The 19,861-nt window shown below is 42.1% G+C and overlaps 1 pseudogene across 1 annotated transcript in view; it reads right to left on the bottom strand.

The window, feature by feature from the left end:
* Positions 1–19,586, bottom strand: part of LOC118475515 (cytochrome c oxidase subunit 3-like) — a 23,034-nt pseudogene extending 3,448 nt beyond the window's left edge. The window contains exon 1 of the transcript XR_004854971.1: positions 1–19,586. This exon is cut by the window's left edge and continues 3,448 nt beyond it. The product of XR_004854971.1 is annotated as a cytochrome c oxidase subunit 3-like (transcript).
* Between the last annotated feature and the right edge of the window lie 275 nt (positions 19,587–19,861).

Genomic DNA, 19,861 nt, shown 5'->3' with positions numbered 1-19,861 from the left:
TAAGAAACCGAATCTCTAAGCTAAGTTCCTATGACTTTCGACTTGTTGAACCAGGTTCGTATTCATATTAATTTGGAGTTTGCTTGCTCCCCTCGAGACAGATTTTCACTACAAATAAAATAACCGGATAGAGAGATTTCCTTACTTATAGAGTAGAGCCAGACTGTGCTTCTCCATTCATTCCTTACTTTGGCTTTAACCCAACCTTATCAGATCCAAACTTAGCTTACTTGGCTGTTTTGCTCGTGAGACAGAGGGATTCTACCACCTGCGGCCTAATATAATAATAAACTTAATAATTTGACCGAGGTATTTGGATGTGGCTCGCACTAATCTTATCCGAGACAGAGGCTCAAATAAATAAACTCCTGAGACTGGCCTAAAAGAGTTAATTGGTGCTCTGCGAGACAGGGTTTTTTGGAAAGCTGGAACTCCAGTTCAACGATTCCTTCCGAGTGTAAGAAGCTAGACAGACCGGGGCATTTACCGGGGGGGTTACCTAATAGCTATGGCAAGGAAAGAAGCAAGCGTCACAAACGTATTAAAAAAGTCAATGTTCGAATTCACAGGTTAGTTCAAGCTCAGACAGAACAAAGAGCTAAGACAGCTCGTGCTTTCAAGCCTGCCGGGTACCTTCTTATATTATAGCAGTACCAGAGGTTCCTACAGATTGATTTGAATAGAACACTACACTATAGATTCTTGACAACCATTTCCATTAGATGGACAAATAGAATGTGCTTATCTCTTTCCTCTCAATTGTTTTCAGTAATTCGATATTGACATTTTGTGATTAGATCAAAAAGATTACTGCCACTCAGATCATTTCCAACTTCCTGCTCAATCAACCTCCTTAGTTGAAAACAATTCCTACTAAACTGGGATCAAGGAGAACCCCCTTTCCCAAAGGGGAACCACCATGAGCTAAACTAGGATAGGAAATCCAGAAATGCAAGAAAAGAGAGGAATGCTATATAATCCATTTTACCGCTCATCCTCTTTCAAAGCTAAGTTCCTATGTGAATGAAAAACAAAATGAAAATGAATCAACCTTACCCTTCCCTTAATGTTTGTAACGTAGGCATGTGTTAAGCTAATGGATTTCTGTTCAGTACTTGCTTACTACCTTTCTAGTTGACAGGGACAGGCGAGTTGAAATAAGAGAAGAATGAAGGCCTTCATAAGGAGTTATAGATAACCCAGTCGTGGAAGTTAATGAGTTAAGCCAAGGTAGGTAAGTAAAGATTGGAGTGATGGGAAAGACTATCTGTTTCCTGTAGATGAGCTAGGCAAAGAACGTTCTCAAGGAATATCTCTATCGTATTCATAGCTCGTCTCGTATTGATGGATAAAGATGCGAAACCTTTGCTGAGGAATAAGAGTGCTCTTGGGATCCAGCTGCTTTCAAATCTCTATACTTTACTTTACTACAACTAGATTTCACAAAGCCGTATAGGCATCCGTTGTTGGGAATTCCGTTATAGGGCTTGGTAACTACGGTCATATACGCTATGGATATTATAAAAGGGCTGTTCTTAGGTGAAGCTGGGCCCTGAGCCAATACCAGCCCGATACTGGTATCTCGATACGCATTTCTTGAAACTGGCACTGCACCTGCGCCCACGCCCTCGGACGAGTTATATTCCTTTTTAGCTATATCCCCCCAGTCTCTACTTCTTCTATATCTGATGATACCTTAGCCGGGGGACGACTACGAGGAAGAAAACGAATGAAGGCCTATTTCCTTTTCCCGGTGGTGGCTACCTCGACTCCAATAACAAAGAAGAACTGTAACCCGTACAGCCAATCTAGACTAGACGAAGAAGTTTCGATAGCCACACCAATAGACTGAATTAGTCCTTCTACCTGTCCGAAGCGCCTCTATCATTTGGCCGAGAAAGGCGTCGGCATAATAAGATAGGATAGAAGATAGAAGCCAGCTATGTGCCATTGTAAAAATGGTTTGCTATCACCTTGACCTAAAGAAAAAAGTTTTCTTCTATGGCTCCACTCGCTACTTTTTTTCCGCTCGTTCCCTATCTATGGTCGAGCACTTCGTTCATGAGTTGCTATCACTTTAGCTGTAATAACTAGAACTTCTGCTATCTTCTCAAGCAAGTTCAAATTGCTTTCCTTAGGACGAGCTTTTAAGGCAAAGTAGAAAGAGCTTATTTATTCGTCGATAAAAAGCCTTTACTTAAAACTAAAAAGGAATAGAACCGAAAGCTCTTTTCCAATATAAATGTCAACAAGCACCTGACAGACGCTCATCTACTTCCATTTCCTATTTTTTATCAATATCCTTCCCTTCCCTTCCCTTATAGTTATAGTTATAGATAGTATTCTTTCCTTCGCTTTTCTTCCTCTGGGCATCAAAGGAGGGCGTAGACCAATATTTCATTAAATAAAAAAGCTCTTCATCGCTGGAAACGGACTCGCTTCGCTAGCTCTAGGTGAATTTGCAAAACGGGGAAGAAGGGTATTTTATTTCGAAAGTCAACCGTTCCCGTAACCAGAACCGAACAAGGAAGCTGGGCGTAGACCCGTTACTTCTTACTTTACTACGGTGGAGGGGATGCCATTATTCCAATGCGTATTGACTACGTCGTAGGAACAGCGATAGCGATTGCGTGGGAACACCTTTCGCTCGAGGAGAGGAATGCGGACAACCGGCGAATAGTTTTCAGATGAAGGTACAGATCCGGATTCACGGATCAAAAAAGCAAGGAGCTCCTCATTAGAGGACAGACCCAGCGCTCGAGGATACGGATTCGATTGACCCTCTCCATTTGCTAGCGCTTGATACGAACCCTAGAGAATGTGCTATTCCCTTTTCGCTAGCTCACATGCATGTCCTATTCCTCATTCGCTACGGATATCCTTCAGCTTCCTGCTTCCGCTTCTTCTATATCTGATTCAACCTTAGCCGAGGAGGGTTCATTTTAGTTTCATATATATGGGAAATCCTTACTTCACATTTTTACCTTGGCTTGGGAAGTCACCACAGGATTTGATAAAACTCATCTTCATATATATGTATATGTAAAAGTAGTGCTTTCAATAACAAAACCTTTGCTTTGAACTGCTTTTCCAAGGATCTACACTGGGCTAACTTGAATCTGTTTACTTCACTTCTATTTGAAACTACTCCTCCCGTCGAGAGTTTCTTTCTATATGATAATTTGAGATTGCTCTACCGGACCTGAGTAGTAAGTGTTGACTCATGCGAGTCACTCCTTCTCAGCTTTGACTTCTTGGCTGGCTTGATGCTCAGTCTGGCCAAGGGGATGACCCCCTTTTCTCTACTTTACTTTGTTTAGCTTTGCGAATGATACTTTTTCTTTTAAATAAAGCTTTTTCAAAATTCTATTGCAGCACTTTTGCTAGAAAAAAAGCACGCACAAAAAGCACATTTCTTCCTAGTACTTTTATTTTTCACCCACCCATAGGAAAGATACGTAGCTCGGTCAGGGCATATCCTAAAGCCATTGCCTCCAGCCAGTAGTAGTGGTAGGTAAGCATCTTAAGTTAGGGGTGAAATTGCTTTTCTGACAAGGAAAGGGATTGTAGGCAAGCCTGTATAATTTCCTCTTACCTCTTCTCTGCATTTCCATCTTTCAACATATTCCCAAGCCTGGTGCTCGCTCGGTAATTTCTTGTTTCACTGCTGCCTCTAACTTATTTGGTTTAAAGCCTTCATTGTACGACTGAGGATTGGGTAGATGCTGATTCCGCGGCTCAGATTCAAATAGAACAGAACTGACCACTTTCGTCTGAATCATAATTTCTCGAAAGAACTCTTTCGATAATGTGTTTTTATTCCACTCAATTAGATATAGAGATGCTAGACTGGACTGTCTGCTTTCTTAGTGGACACGAGACCCTGCTCCTTCTTCTTTCTCATTTGCCTCTTTCTTGATCGTTTAGTTCTTGGCTTTCATCCCCAGTGAGTAACTACGGCACGAAAGAGTAACGTATAACGTGACGATCCTAAAAGAGAACCAAAAGCTAGGCAGAAGAAGAATTCCATTCAAGCGAAGAACAGAGTGAAAACAATCCGCGAACCGATGATCATTTTTCCACTGACTGCTATAAGATATAACTGAATATTTGGGTCTTTAAATGGCTTTTTCTTCTTCTTCCGTGATTCGGTATCAGAGCAACGAACTTCTAGGACTGATCTAGGTTGGAAGTTCGCTGGGGTTGCCTAGCGATATCACTTAGCTCAATCTAAAGATATCTGAGCTTGTACCGCATGGTTGGAGGCAAGAAAAGCAGAAGCACCAATGACCTAGCCACCGATCAGTATATTAGAAGGTTTTATAAGCAGCTCTTTCTTAGCTTATATAACTGCACCGTATCCAACGTACGCTCATATAGGCTCAACTAGTAATACCAATGTAGGAACTCCGATTGGTTTCTCACAGGTCGGATCCAATAATATAATAAATAGACTTTATGGTAAGGAGAACGAAGCTAGCAAAGCCAGGCAGAGAGAGTTCTTCTTGATAGGAATATCGGGAGAAGGGCTTATTGATAGGAATAGAGAAGCATAGGAGGAAAACAGGGCGGATGACTCTATGACTTGTAAAAAATAGGGCTTGTAAGGAGTCTAATAAAACTAGAATCGTTACGTTACTTGGTATTACTAGTCTAGTAAAGTAGATATGTTTTTTCTCGCCCATTTTTCTGCCGTCTCATATGTATGAGTAGCAGTATTGGCATTGAAAGAACGTGGGTACAGGAAATAGGGCGGTGGGGGCTAGGCTAGGTCATGTGTCTATTGGGATAGGTAAGAGTTTATGGAGGTCTCACTCTTCTATGATATGGGTCTTTTGTACTACTCCTCTCTTCTTGTCGTACTCGTCTTTGCAGTGAAATAAATGGTTTTGGGTATGGAGAACTATGAGATAGATCACTTTCTTACAACTTGATTTATTCAAAGCAAACTAGATACCATATCTACAGGTCCGTTGGAGAACTCTAAGTAGTAGTTGAAGCAAGGCATTAGGAAGATAGGTCCCACGTAGGGAGGGGAGTTTCTAATTGGACGTGCATTCATTCCCTGGGGAGGGAGTACCGCTTTAAGTGCCGGATTTGTACACATAGTATAGTAAAGACATGAGGGTATTCAATTTTTGAATATAACATGAAAGAAACCTCTCTCCTCTAGCTGGAGAAAGAAGGCTGGTTCTCGGTAGTCGAGGAGAGGTGGAATCTTTCTTAGAACGGAATGTTAAGACACGACCCAACATGTTTCCAGGCAGGTAACGTATAGAAGACTGAAAGTTGAAGTTCCGGTGGGTCTCGTCAATCCTTCCTTATTGCGCCTGCCCCTAATTGGAGCTCTTCTTATCTATTTCTATACCGAGAATAGCTTTATTGACGGGCTGAACGAACCCCTCACTTGGCTAACTCAACAATCATATGTCTGAGAGTCTGGTCTAACTAAGCGGATTGGAGGCGGGCATTTTCATTTCAACGTAGCAGTAGGGAAAGTGATTTCGGGGGGTTAGTACACATGGGCAGTTGGGGCAGTTACAGGTAGTTAAGTTCGGTCTTATTCTTATGGGCAAGTGGTCCTAGAATCTCTCTTTCCTTCTCTAAAGTATAGCTTTACGAAACTAGAATATGAGTAAATATAGAAATAGAATAATAAATAAGAATATCATATAGCCGTGTATTAGTAAGGATAGGTTTTGGTGAGTAGTAGTTCTTGGCATTAGTAAGCTAGCTTCACTAGACTATCTATGACAGGAAATTAGGTAAATGCACAATATCTTTTCAATGAAGTGAATGAAGAAAGATTCATAGGAAATGAACAATAGAAAGAGTACTATTCTTCAGTTACTCTTTTTTCTTGTCTTAGAATAGAGAATGTGTCAATGGATTAGCTGACTTTACTATGTTCCTGTCTTCAAGTATAAGTGAGTTGGTGTCAACGAATAGTTGCTTATTGCACTACTCAGTGAATGAGATATAGCATATATAATGGATTTTTCTTTTCCTTTTACTATACTAACATTCTTCCTTTATTCTACTTACTTCTTTCTCGTCTGTGTCAATGAGAAGTAAGAGTATTCTCGTACTACGAAGAATAGGCAAATCTTTGATTTGGAAGAGTTTTTTACTCATATCTTTGGGACCTTTAAGAGGAAATGAGTGACTTTCTGCCGGAGAATAGTAGTCATCTGTACTCGTCTTTTGTCCTTCCATACTTACTAAGCAAACTAGGTCACACCTGGACAACTAGGGAACATAAGCGGGTGATCTAATGATTCAGTGGGGAAAGCTGTTCATAAGGACCGGTGAGATGGTACTCCCCTGTGGTATCCCAAGAACCGTATTCCCATGGGCATTTCCTCCAAAATAGGCTGTTTTGAGAAAGTAATCTATTAGCTGCACAAGTCCAGAGTTGTGTGTACCCCTAGTGAAAGAGTGGAGGAGTTCAGACGCATATCGATACCAAAGTGAGAAGCCTCTTAATGATGGAGAACCTGCCTCTGCCAAATGCCCAATACAAGCAAGCAGGGGGAGCGGATTCCCAGAGAGAATTCCCGTGTTACTCTGATATTAGAAATAGAGGAAACTAGCACTTTAGAAAGAATGCAGAAAAATGATGGAACTAGAACGAAGCTCTACAAAGTTCACAACTCACCATTGCAACCGTAGGAATCTCTCCGAGGGTAGTAGGTCGGGGGAGCACCTTCCCTTTGCCTTATGGGACCCTCGATCATACTCTTTTCTGATAGCCGGAAAGGAATGACCTAACTTACCACTGAGTAGGCGCCCTTTTTCTTTTCCTTCTAAACTAGCTGCTCTCGCTCTACCAGTTCGTACTGAACTTTCACTTTAATTTATAGGCGATTTGCATTATCCGTTGGATAAAAATAAATATCATAATCAAGTAGATAATGCGATGACTGCCTATCTCTTTCGAGAAGGAGTCCTTTTTCCGATACTTACTATTGGGGTAGGCTAAGGTTACATAGATTGTCTCCTATCTCTCCCCTGTCCTCTCGAGCTAATGACTAAACCGACCCACGACGAGAGGATCAACCACTGCCATAGAAAGAGCAGCGACTAACTAAAACCAAGGAATCCATCATCTGGCATATTGGCAATGGGCGAACTGTCCGAGTGTGGCGTGATCCGTGGATTCCCAGAGCCAGCACTCTAACCAACTGAGCGATTTCCCCAACTTTCAATTGCTAAAAACAGCAGTTCTTTCATTTCGGTATATTTATATATAGCTTTCGCCCTTTAGTTCAAACAAACTTCATCTCCTGCCCTGCCCTGCGTCGGCTCCTCAAAATGGCCTAAAGTACCTCGCCGATAAGCGAGTTCAACCACATCGTGAACCAATTGAAGTCGGTCGAGTACCCATTGGGCGATGAGTAGAAGGCACACTGCTTTTTTTTCCCTCTATGCCGGATAGTTGGTCCACAACCTTACTTATATGTTTATGTGGCAACGCCAAATTCTCTACTATACTATACTATACTAAGATGTTTCAGTTCGCTAGGTTGTCTCTTGCCTGCCCGTGCTACAATTCCTTACTCAAAAGGACTAGAGTGCTAAGCTGCCTTCCCGGCACCACCACTATAATGAATGGCTCAAACAAATAGGAGATGAGAGAGCCCTTTTGATCCTTTCTATTCTATAATATAAAGAGAAGCTTGTTCATCTATCTAGAGAATGAAAAGGAACTAATGCCACTGATAAGAAATACATAGACCGTACGCCCACTTACCACTCTACCACTTCAATTCCATGACGGACTTCTCCGATACCTAGCTTGAGAGAGATCACAGGCATGTGGTGAACCATACCGAGAGAAAGAGCACTGAAATGAACCATATCGAGCACAGGTCTCACTCTACAAGTAAAGTTCGATGAGCTCTTAGCGGAGTTGTGCCTACTATCTACTAAGTGTGTGCTAGGGAAAGAAAGCAAGCAGAGCAGTTCTCACTCTGTCCGGTGACCAAGAAAGAAAGCTTCAAGAATACCGTAAACAGATCAGAGAAACCTCATACCGAATCGCCACGTGAAAGCGGGGTTAAGGTAAGGCAGGAAAGACTGACGCCGAAAGATATGTTTTGAAGAGAGCTCCATCGGGTTGAAGCCGAATTGCAGAGAATCAAGATCTTCTACCTTTGTTTGTTCCATCAATGCCCTTCGGACTGGCCTAAGAGTTGGGTCCCTGTCTGTAATTATGTGGCTAGGTAACCCATTTATGGCTTGTGGTCTTTCTGCTTATGACGTAGCACTATTCCATCTTGTAAATAACGCCTTCTTTAAGGCGCTACTATTTCTAGCGGCATAGGTGCTTTATCACAATACGAAACATGTACATACGATTCCTATTTAGAGATATTCCTACGACGTAGTAAAGAAATTAATAACAAATACGAATACGAATTACGCCTACGAGCCAAGGACGATATATGTATATGACTACGCCAATACTTGACTTGTTTCAATCAATTCTCCAGGGCCCCTAGAGAATTGATTGAAATCGTACGTCTATCGCTATCCAGTGCCTTTTCATCGAGGAAGTACATCCGATGCTTGGCTCCGACAGCTGAGGCCACCCTTCCCTCTTCTAACTGGTATGTATGTGTATTGGACAATCCTTTCATCTTGTTAGCACTTACTTTTCCGTGCTACCCATCCATTCATTAACGTGAATATAAGAATAGGGCCCCGGATATCTTTGCCTCGAAGCCGGTGGAAGGTGAAAAGCACAAAACTAAGCCTTATCCATCCGCTGGTCTAAAGAAGACCTTTTCGGCCGATAGAGAGCTTATTAATAAAAACATTATGCAGGGGCTGAGAATGCGTTGACAGCTGAAGCAACAAAAGAACTTTTCCATAGATAGGCGTACGTACTATGGATGAATTACCACCTCCTTGGAGGAGTGAATGCAAGGACCACTAAAAAACGGATACTTTACCGAAAAGCCTTTGCTTCTTCTTTCGATTGGATAGAAGCTCATACTCCACTTCAACAACTGGTTTGGTGCTGATGTGTCCAAATCCCATGCTCCTACGCCGGGTTGATTGATGTGTCAAAGACTAATGCTCCTTCGAAGGTTTTGATAGGTAAAGCTGTGGCCCAAGAACCCACTACATCTAAGCCCAAGTCCAAACAAAACTAGACCCAAGAATGCTGGAATGAGAATCCTTACCCGTGCCGTGACGACCATGCATACTTTTCTGACCTATGTATGCCTTTCCTCGCCTACTTCGTTCTTGCTTTCCAAAGAAACTTATTTTATACTTGCTGTGGCTAATACCCCATAAATTCATTCTGAGCAGAGCTTTCTAGCAGATTGATTGAGCTATGTAAGAGTAAGTACGTGATGAGAATCTTGTCATCAAAGTGAAAGCACATCTTTGAGAGTTTCATATATTCCAATATGAAGTGAAAGGGAGTCAGAGGTTAGCAAATCCTTATCAAGGTGTCTTCTTTTGACTAGCCCCATTCCAGGAGAGTAGGTCTTGCTCGCTATCTTGAAAGCAGTCCTATACAACCGTACTCAGAATTCCACTTGGCATACCAGTTTCATATAAGGACCAGACTCTCCTATCTAAAGTGGAAATTGAGAAAGAAGTGTTGTTTCTTTCAAACGTTGCTTCATTGACTTCTGTCGACAACCTATTGCTTTTGGAAGAGAATATTGGAAGCGTAAGAATAGAATATAGAGCTTTGAGTTTAGGAATGCTGCAAGAAAAGAAGAAAATCAAGTATACGTTTGCTTGTTGGCTTGAGCACTCGTTTCAGAAGAACCTTCTTTTGGGATAACTCTTTCAGGCAATATCTCGCTGTAGCAGTAATAGCCCAATGGCTTCTAGTTGTTTTTTTTACCCTTCCGGGCTCTTTTCCCCCGGCGGCTAGTTTCAGCATAAAAGGAAGAAGTCGGGTCCGCGCGGTTCGCCTTTTCGAATGCAGCAGTGTTTTTGGCTTTGGCAATACCAGCTAGCTAGCTACTTACTTGTGTGGGAGTCCTATAAAGAAAAGCCTGAGTTATAGACTGACTAAAGAAATCCACCTAAGCCGTAAGTTTTTGTTACAGCTGGCACACCTGCTTGCAAACTAGAAAATCTGATTCTAGTAGAAAGTGGACTAAGTCTTAAGAGAGATAAGCCGGTCTTTATACACTGGCCCTACTTCGAATTCAGTCAGTGGCCAGATGCATTGTAAGCAATTCCAGTCCCAGCTGCTGAGGTGGCGTAGTCAGCCCTACCTATACCTAAGTATTGAACAAAACCAACCATTTATATTATCCTGCATATTAATTAATACTTTCGTTAGAAAATAGAAAAACCAACGGAAAATCAAGTCTCATGTTGCTCCTCAGAAAACGCGTATAGTATATAGTATATAGTATATAGTATATAGTATATAGTATATAGTATATAGTAGTAGTATCATTGGCCAAAGTAAAGTCGATGGGACAAACGCTGTTCGTTAGAACTAGCATTTTGTTTTGTCATGGAATCAAGTCTATTTGTTCGAATGTTCTTTTTTTCGTTTCGTTGGAAAAACCTACGCCCACATATTGATCTTTAAGTCTCCTTTCTCTTTTGGGAGCAGAGCTGAAAAAGATGGACAGTAACGATCGCGTAATATCAATTTATCGGCCTCGTCATCGAAAGCGGCTTCCAATTGCTCGGAAATTCTCAGCTATATGGGGGACTTTGATGGTGAGCAAAAAGAATTGATCAAGAAATTGGTAAACTTTCGCATGATCGATGGTAAAAGAACGAGAGTTCGTGCTATTGTTTATAAAACTTTTCACCGCCTAGCTCGAACTGAACGCGATGTAATCAAACTTATGGTTGACGCCGTAGATAATATAAAGCCAATATGCGAAGTGGTCAAAGTAGGAGTCGCAGGTACTATTTATGATGTTCCTGGGATTGTAGCCAGGGATCGTCAACAAACCTTAGCTATTCGTTGGATCCTTGGAGCAGCTTTCAAACGACGTATAAGCTACAGGATAAGCTTAGAGAAATGTTCATTTGCTGAGATACTGGATGCTTACCGAAAGAGGGGAATTTCACGTAAGAGAAGGGAGAATCTTCATGGACTGGCTTCCACCAATCGGAGTTTCGCGCATTTCAGATGGTGGTAAAGTGATACCACATAAGGAGCTCTTCCTCATTCAGTCATACTCAACAAAAGTCAGAAATGTTTGACCCTGATCCTTTTTTCATCTTCATATAGAAAGAAAATCGGCCTTCCTCATACTCCCCCCTTCATTCATGGAGTTGGAGGAATCCACAAGAGGCCTGCCCGTTCATAATTGCATAAAAGAACCATTCTTTTTATGAAAACAAACAAGCAAGGGATTGAGCAACTAGCGCTAGGCGCATCCTCTTGCTGGGATGGTTTGAGACAAAGATTTTACTTTGACTTATACTTTGACTTATACTTAGGATTAGGATCAGCTTGCGAATTTGCAGCACCGTATCTATATCTATATCTATATCTATATCTATATCTATATCTATAGTAGAATCAAGGGCAAAGAAAGGCAAGTCTCATTAGCCTTCGTCGATGGGACAAACGCTGTTCGTTAGAACTAGCATTTTGTTTTTTCTCGGTAAGAAGGCTGCGTGTTCAACAATGGGTTCGGCAACTACCATCTGTAGTGACAAGACCGGTACACTCACTTGAAATCCGGTAGTAACATTGTGTTCTTTCACCTCTTATGAGTCTCGGAGCAAACAACAAAGCATCAGATGAGAAAAGGATCTTCTCAACCTCTTACGATTTCAATTGACCAATGCCATAGTATAGTAAAGATCCGCAGTACAGGTGTAACAGCAATCAAGCTACTAAGGATAAGGATAAGGATAAGGATAAGGAAGAAGTGCTCTTTATTTACAATATGGGCTTTCGTAAGCATAAATATCAAAAGAGAGGATACCACACCAGATACGGTGCAACATACTTGAGTGGAAAGAGGAGAGTTTTTCCTCCGAGGGCGAGTTCGATCAGGCAGACATCGCAATGGATGGTTCCAATAGGAATAGTAGTCCAGTGATTGTCAGTGCATATTCATTAGTATACGATACTTAATACTGTTGCATAGTCTAGGTTACCGAATAGGAATAGCATAGCAAAGAATCCTACGCTAAGGAATGTGTCACCTACTAGGTTCACAGTAAGGGCCGCCCTTAATAGCAGACTTGTTAGCTTGGAGTCGTGTATATCATAAGTTGATTAGTAGGTATGAGCTTACCCCGATACCTTCTCAACCTAGGAACATAATTAGGTAGTTGTCCCCAGCTACGAGCACAAGCATAAAGAATGTTAACATAGAGAGGTCTGAGAAGAATCGTTGGTTGTGTGTATCTCCTGCCATATCATATAGCTTAACGAGAAGATGTGTACTAGTGCTTATACAGTTACTACAGCGAGGTCTTCGATGAGCGGTTAGGCTATCGAATAGGAATCCTCAGTCAACTGTGCCATTCTGAATCGATTCAGCTACCAAGTCGAATTGATACAGGTGATCCTGATAGACCCACTTCATAGAATGCTACGTAAGATAGGAGAGCTGTTGTACACATAGCTACACAAGTAATAATATGTGCACCAGTTTTTCTTACCTTACGTCCAAGGAGTCCTGCACCCATTGCACCTAGCATAGGGAGAGTCAGAATAGACCCTAGGGCCCGAAGGACGATACATGTTAGCTTAGTTAAATTTCTCCTTGTAGACGGTAATATGCTACAAGAATACCTATACCTATAGCTTATTCTGCACCTGCAATAGCGATGATGTAGATACTAGATGTTTGTCCTACGATATCATCGAATGAGAATGAGCTTACAATCACTAGTACTGTCACAGCTAGCAGCATGATTTCAATTGAGATCAGCATGAGGATGATCTATCTACTTTCGGTTGAGGACGAATCCTAGGATACCGAGAAGAAAGAGTACGATAGAGAGTGTCATGTTAATGTTTGATTACCAGAGCAATGACCACAGGAAGGAAACCGAGTCAACACATTGCGTAGGGATAGCAATACCCAAATACTCTAACTCTAGGTAGTCTATGTCTGTATAGGTATGGGGAGGGAGATACCTGAGAGGATACATATAGGGCTAACTATATACAACCCTCACCTCGGGCCATCAGAGAGATCGTATGTATCACCAGCATCAGGATATGTATTTCGGAATTACGCGCTGGTGCAGATTTGTACGTTCAGGTTATCCATGACTTCATTAGTGTCACGGATTCGCCCGAACTTTTGTCGCATAGTGCTCTGCCGATCCATAAGCTGCACCAGCATTAGATAGACTAGAGAAGTGTTGTGCGACTTGCTTCTTTACATCCACTACATAGATAGACTTAGCATCAGCAGCTATACCATGAGTATGAGCAGATCGTCGATAATCCTTGGCATCAAAGGTAGCACCTCACAAAGTGGCCAACAAGTCTACCGGACCATAGACGAGTAGGTTAGGATCAAGATCTCGGGCTTCCATTAGACTAGGAGCTACTTCGATCTTCATACCGCGCGCATGTAGAGGAGTTTTGGCATCGCATCGAGATGCTTCTTATCTTAAGAGTACTTCGCTATTGCCGCTCTATGAAAGCAGGTATTGGATCTCTATTCCGAACGAGGAAAGAAGACTGAACTGGGGTAGTTTATTCTGATCCAACAACTGGCTATTAACATTGGTTGATGCTTCATTCATACAAATCTCCTTACGGAGGATAGTCAAGAGAGTGAGTGGTTTCCCCTTAAGATAGAATAGCAGGCCACATGGTATAATCCCTTCCCTTATAGGACAAGGGATTAGAAGGTTGACAAATGAAGCCAAACGTAGTGATACTCTAGCACGGAGAACCAAGAAGGGTGCTTCTGCTACAACCAAAACCCTCTATCTCATGCCTACTTGATCTCATAACACTTATAGTAAGAATGAATCCCCTGATTATAGATTAAAAGGGATATTGGCGTGTAATACTTTGATTTCTTATATTTAACAAGAATCCTTGATTTATTTAATAAATCGCTCTTGCTTGCGCAAGGGATATGCTGATTCTTAGCATAGCTTTTTTACCGAATACAAGGATTCCTTGGCACCTGATACTGCTGAAGAGAATGATTTAGTGGAGGAGACTGGAGGTACTACGAAGAGTGTGAGGAGGGACCTAAGCACATTCGTGATTCTTAGTCTCTTGAGATCCGTGAGCGAGACCGAAGCTGGAGAAGGAAAGGAGGCAGCAAGACCTATTTCTCCGATAGATGATCTATAGCTTCATAGAGAGAGAGAAAGGAAGCTCTCCTTCACTACGTTCCACCAGCTTAAGTAAGACATCGATACCCAGCATACCATTATGACTAGTTAGGGCGATCCCGCGCGGGAAGGCTATATCTGACCTTTGACTTTGCTGTTTCCACCTCTGCTTGCTCTGATGCGGGCAAGTAGGAAGAAAGCATATCAAGGGCTTTCCAAGATGCTTTACAATACATTACAACATGTGATAAAGATAAAGATAAAGTAGTGAAAAACTTTTCACTCTAGAAGTAAGAAATATATCTTCAGAAAGGCAAACGGGATTTATTCCGTAGCGTGCATCCCCATAAGGGCTGATTCGCTTTCCAGACTAGAGACCCTGTGCCCTTTCTTCGAGCTTTCACTCATAGATTCGCACTGCTTTTGTTGAAAAAAAAACGGCCAAAGCATAGTGATCCACCGCTTATTCGAGTTAGTACAGGAAAAAGAGCCAGATAAAATTACTATTTTTCGTAAACATGGTTTTTCTATTTAGTCGGTTCGAGCACGCTCATTAAACTAAAGAGTTCATTTCCCTATTTCCTCATTCAATCACCAAAACGAAAGTAGTACTTTTCTTTTGGAAGAAAAAGTTTTGAAAGACACTTTCTTCTTTACAACGATAGCTCGCCTTACTGCTCTTAAATCCCTACTAGCCATCTCTTCCCTCCCTCGCCCAGGCAGGGCTGGTGACATCTAAGGAGGATGGAGCACCTTCCATTGAAGAATAGGCATGGAAGGAATGCCCTATTTATCTCTTTGATAGAAGAAGCAGCTTACTTTCCACACCTTGCCTACTTGACAACGCTTTTATATGGAGTGGCTTCAACCCATCACGCATGAAAGTGCCAAAGGATTTTCTTTACGACAACTCAGAGTCGAATTGGTCCTTTGCAAGTGGACGCCAGCCGTAGAGCCCTAGTTCTAGCCTACTATGTAGAGTAGAGTAGACTCTTACTTGAAAAAAGATAAGTTAAGAAATCAATTCTTATTCGCTTTTCACTTTCACTACTGGTCAAAGCTCGTCCTTAGAGACTACTGCCTTACTTTCAAGAACTCACTAGGGCTAGCTTATTAGGGATAGGTTATTCAGCTTGCTGACAAGGTTAGTGCTTACCAGGCTATATTCTATCAATAAAATTGCTTAGGGATAAAAGAGATTGTCTTATCCTACTTAGGTATTAGGGTTTAGATGACCTCCTCATCCTCTTGAGTATGATGCAATTACATCGGCCCTCATGTATTATTGCATCAATACCCCATCATAGGCAAGTTTACACACTGGGACAACATAGGGTGGGCCCCACCAGAGAGTAGCCAACAGAACCAAGAACAAGATCTAGCAGATGGTGGGAGATTCTCGCTCGTGATGAAACTATCATCTCCTACGAGAATATGCACTACATCGGCATCAATCAACCTGGCTTCGCGTTCTATTCTTACGATAGGGGGGCTCAATCTCGTCAGTCTCCTGGATTCCAGTCATGTCTCTACCATCGGTTTCTCCCTTTTCTCCGGCTGGCGTAATAAGGAGGGAGTCAGAGACTACCAACTCGACAATGTTGGCTCGATCATGTTTATATTGGCAGGAGGAAGTACAGCATGCTTCTTAAGCTTATTTTCCAAGGCGCGGCTGAGAGTTATGCCGAACGGAGTGAAAGTCCTGAGTGTCTTTGGTTTTCCGTCAGACAAGATATTCACTTCACTGTTCTTGCTTGTTCCCCCCAGGGCTATCTTCTTTCCTTTTGGATCTGCCTCTTTGACCTGTGATCCATGAGTCCCATCCCATTGTAGATAGCATCTTCAATACGAGTGGCTGCTTCAATCAAAGAGCGTGGTCATCGCTTGGAAATAGAAATAGTCATGGTATTGCCTACTCATGTTATTCATCATTATCCGAACTTGTTCCTTTTCTGGGGAGAGATCAATCACTTGGGCTGCTTTGGCCTTCCAACGGGCCAGGAAATTGGTCACAATCATAAAAGACCTGAACCGGAGGTGCTTGAGGTGCAGTAGAAGGAACAGACTTTGATTGATGAGAGATTTTGGATAAGAGTTCATAAAAGGCGCTAGCCTGTTTCATGGTCAGGAAGGGAAAGGAAAGAGCTGGGTTTCTAACAAAAAAGGAAACGTTTCCGTAGGAAAAATCTATCACATGGAAACTCGAGTAAATAGAAGTTTTTTTCAATCCTTGGTTGCAATGGTTCAATCGAGAGAAGAGCAAGTCAATTTCATAAATTGGAACAACCACATCAGCTTCATTCTTTTCGCATAGGGGTAGTTTTGTCAACTCGCCTGAAGACCACTGGAATCGTAACCAATACCCCTGGCCACACAATTCAAACCTACCAAACTCTAGTACTTACATCCCTAACCATTATCCACCTTCTCTCATTCTCTCTCTGCGAATGAGCTAATGCTTTTTTTTTCGATCCCTGCCACACCCGGCATCGTGTTACCATTTGATGACTTCTTAGGGGGACAGTTTAAGTAAGAGTAGGGATAGTTGAAAGAGTAGTTAGATGAGTCCTGACTCCTGCGTATTTGTACGAGATACCTTAGAGCTTCAAAGTGACAAAGTCCGGTGTGAGGTTAATTGAACATATTGAAATATGGGTCCCCACACAAATAAAGTAAGAAACCAGATTTTCCTTAAGGAATTGGCTCTGAGGCCCGGCAACTCGAACTTTCCTAAGCAGGAAGGAAGGAAAGATAAAATCAAGATCTTTCTTTATTATTGCATCCCTCTATCCCTTACGATCTGATCTATGTTCTGTACCAGTGTGAATACATACTCTTTAGGCTGGTTTCTTTACCGATTCAGTGTCCCTGCTTGACTTGCTTGGATTGCGTACAAAGCTTCCCCATATTTCTTATAGGGATGATGACCACTGACATTTGACATTGTCTTCATTCGTTTACTGCTGGCCTGAATATTCCATAATTGGATGGATGCCCGAGCATATGCTCTTGTAGGTGCCGTAGCCCATTCTCTCCAAAGAAAGGAAGCAGGAAGCGATCCATACGTTTTGTCTGGTTGGAAGAAGAAAGAAGCAGCGAAATTACGGTGCCTAAAGAATGGGGGTTGAAGTGAGGACATGACAGAGTGTGCGGAAAGCAGGCTTGACCTAACTAAAGTTACGGCGGAGCACTGGGCTGTAGATTTTCAAGTGGGAATAGGAATAAGCGCCTCAGAGTGTTAATTTTCCGATGAGTAGGGAGACTTACTCACTCTTGAAAAAGCTTGAATCATCCGAGAATCCTAGTTTATTTTTTTTTTATGGAACACCCGCTTGCTAACTGACTTTTGTCAAGCCCGTCTCCACGAGATCTATTTTCATCCGAGGGAGGGGCAACGTCCCAAAGCTGGACTTCCCGCTGGAAGCTCCCTATTCTGAGTGGTTGATAAGCCTGCTCATACGAGAAGAGCCCTAGTTTTTTCGGAACCACACAATTGAGAGTGGCCCGATGCACCGGAGCCGTGTGACCAGCCACGAACAATCGATGCGTCTGCCAAACTACTTCAAAAAGGAAAACACGAGCTAAACCAGTAAGTAGTTGCTTTGCTTTGGACTGTGATTTCGTAAGCGAATTGCTTTAACACTCCTCTTTCAATCAGCAGACCAAAAAATAAAACTCGTTATTCCACGCACGTTATTAGTAGTTAGTATTAGTAAAGGAAAGACAAAAAAATAGCAATCGAGTAGTTCAAACGAGTATAGATTTCTACAGGTAGACATCAGGTTAGGTTAGTAGAACAGATAGACAACGAACAAGTAAGGGGGCAATGCTTACTCCCACTTAAACTTCTCCAACAATGCCGAGGGGTTGATACCTTCTACCCTTTCAATTCTATTACCAATAGACAGCCCTTACGTTTATTTTGCGCGGATTGGGGAAACACCTACCTTAAGCTACGCAATTTCACTCTTTAGGGTAGGGATTCTGGAGACGAAGCATAATCTAGAGACGAAGCAGACACCACAAAACCATCTTCAGGTTCGAACCCAACTACGGAAAGTAGAAATCTCCATTCCTACACTAATTCGGCTCTTTTCTTGTCTCCGGACCTGTGAAAAACCACACTCGTACCAACACCCACGGAGAACGTTGCACCTCTTAAGATATTACCCAAAACCAGGCATATTCTCATATGCTTCACAACAACTAACGTTTATAACCAACAACAACTACTACCAACGAGAAACGTTACCTTACAACGTTTATAAACTAGGAATCAAAACACAATTCCATAATAATACAACTACCTACGGCAGCTTCGTTTTGCACACAGAGGAGGATGATCGTTATTTAAGATTATATGTGAATTGCTAATATTAAATAGGATTCCATTCTCTTAAAGTTCTCTTTGTCTTCGAGCTTTTATTCCTCAATCCACTTATTCGTTCCCTTCTTTCATATACCTCCCCACCAATAAATAGAGACAAATGGGAATAACCGAACCACGTCTACAAAATGCCAGTACCATGCAGCTGCTTCAAAGCCAACGTGATGCTTCTTGGTCAGATGACCAAGATATTGGCGAATACCACATACGATCAAGAAAAGAGTACCTATAATCACATGAAAACCATGAAAGCCAGTTGCTAAGAAAAAGGTAGAACCATAAATACTATCCGAAATAGTGGAGGGTGCTTGGTAATATTCCATTCCTTGAAAGCCAGTGGATACTAGAGCCAGTAAAACGGTTGCTACTAAAGCGTAAACTGCTCGTTTTTCCTTCCCCGCGAGTATAGCATGATGAGCCCAAGTTACGGCAGCTCCGGATGAAGGGAGAATAGGGGTATTAAGAAGAGGGATTTCCCAAGGATCTAAAACCCCAATCCCTTTTGGGGCCAAATACCTCCGATCTCTACCGTAGGTGCCAAAGAAGAATGAGAAGAAGCCCAAAAAAAAGCAAAAAGGAACATAACCTCCGAGACTATGAAGAGAATAGAACCATATCGAGGTCCTAATTGTACAGCTTTTGTATGATGCCCTTCCAACGTGGATTCACGTAGAACATCCCGCCACCATACGAACATGGTATAAAGGAGAAATATTAGGCCCAAACTGAGAAGTGTTGCACCCCTTGAAATGAGTGCATGTACATCACACCTCCTACGGTGGTTGCCAAAGCTCCGAGTGAACCCGAAATAGGCCATGGACTTGGATACCAAATGATAAGAATGCCTCTGAGATTCAATCATAAACCACTTTGCCCCGGTTGTATGTAAACCCCCCTTCACCCCCATCCCCTAAAGTGGTAAAGAAGGAGGCTCTTTTGTCTCATTAGGACAAACAAATAGGAAGGGATAGTTCTTTCATTGCATTGATAGAAGTGATACTATCAAAAGATCTCTCTTATTATTTTAGAGAAGAGTCGGCGGTGTCTTACTTGCCAACGAAACGAAGGAAGTTTTGGATTGGTCTTTAGCATGCTCATCGGGATAACACCCCCCGAAAGAAGAGTGGCAAAGACCAAGTTCCCATTTCCTCCGTTCATCACGAGAATCGATATTCGTTCTTTCCACTTTGAATACGTCAATTC

Source organism: Zea mays, unplaced genomic scaffold (genome assembly GCF_902167145.1).
Source record: "Zea mays cultivar B73 unplaced genomic scaffold, Zm-B73-REFERENCE-NAM-5.0 scaffold_475, whole genome shotgun sequence".
Taxonomy (NCBI): Eukaryota; Viridiplantae; Streptophyta; class Magnoliopsida; order Poales; family Poaceae; genus Zea; species Zea mays.
This window is presented reverse-complemented; position numbering and strand designations above follow the sequence as displayed.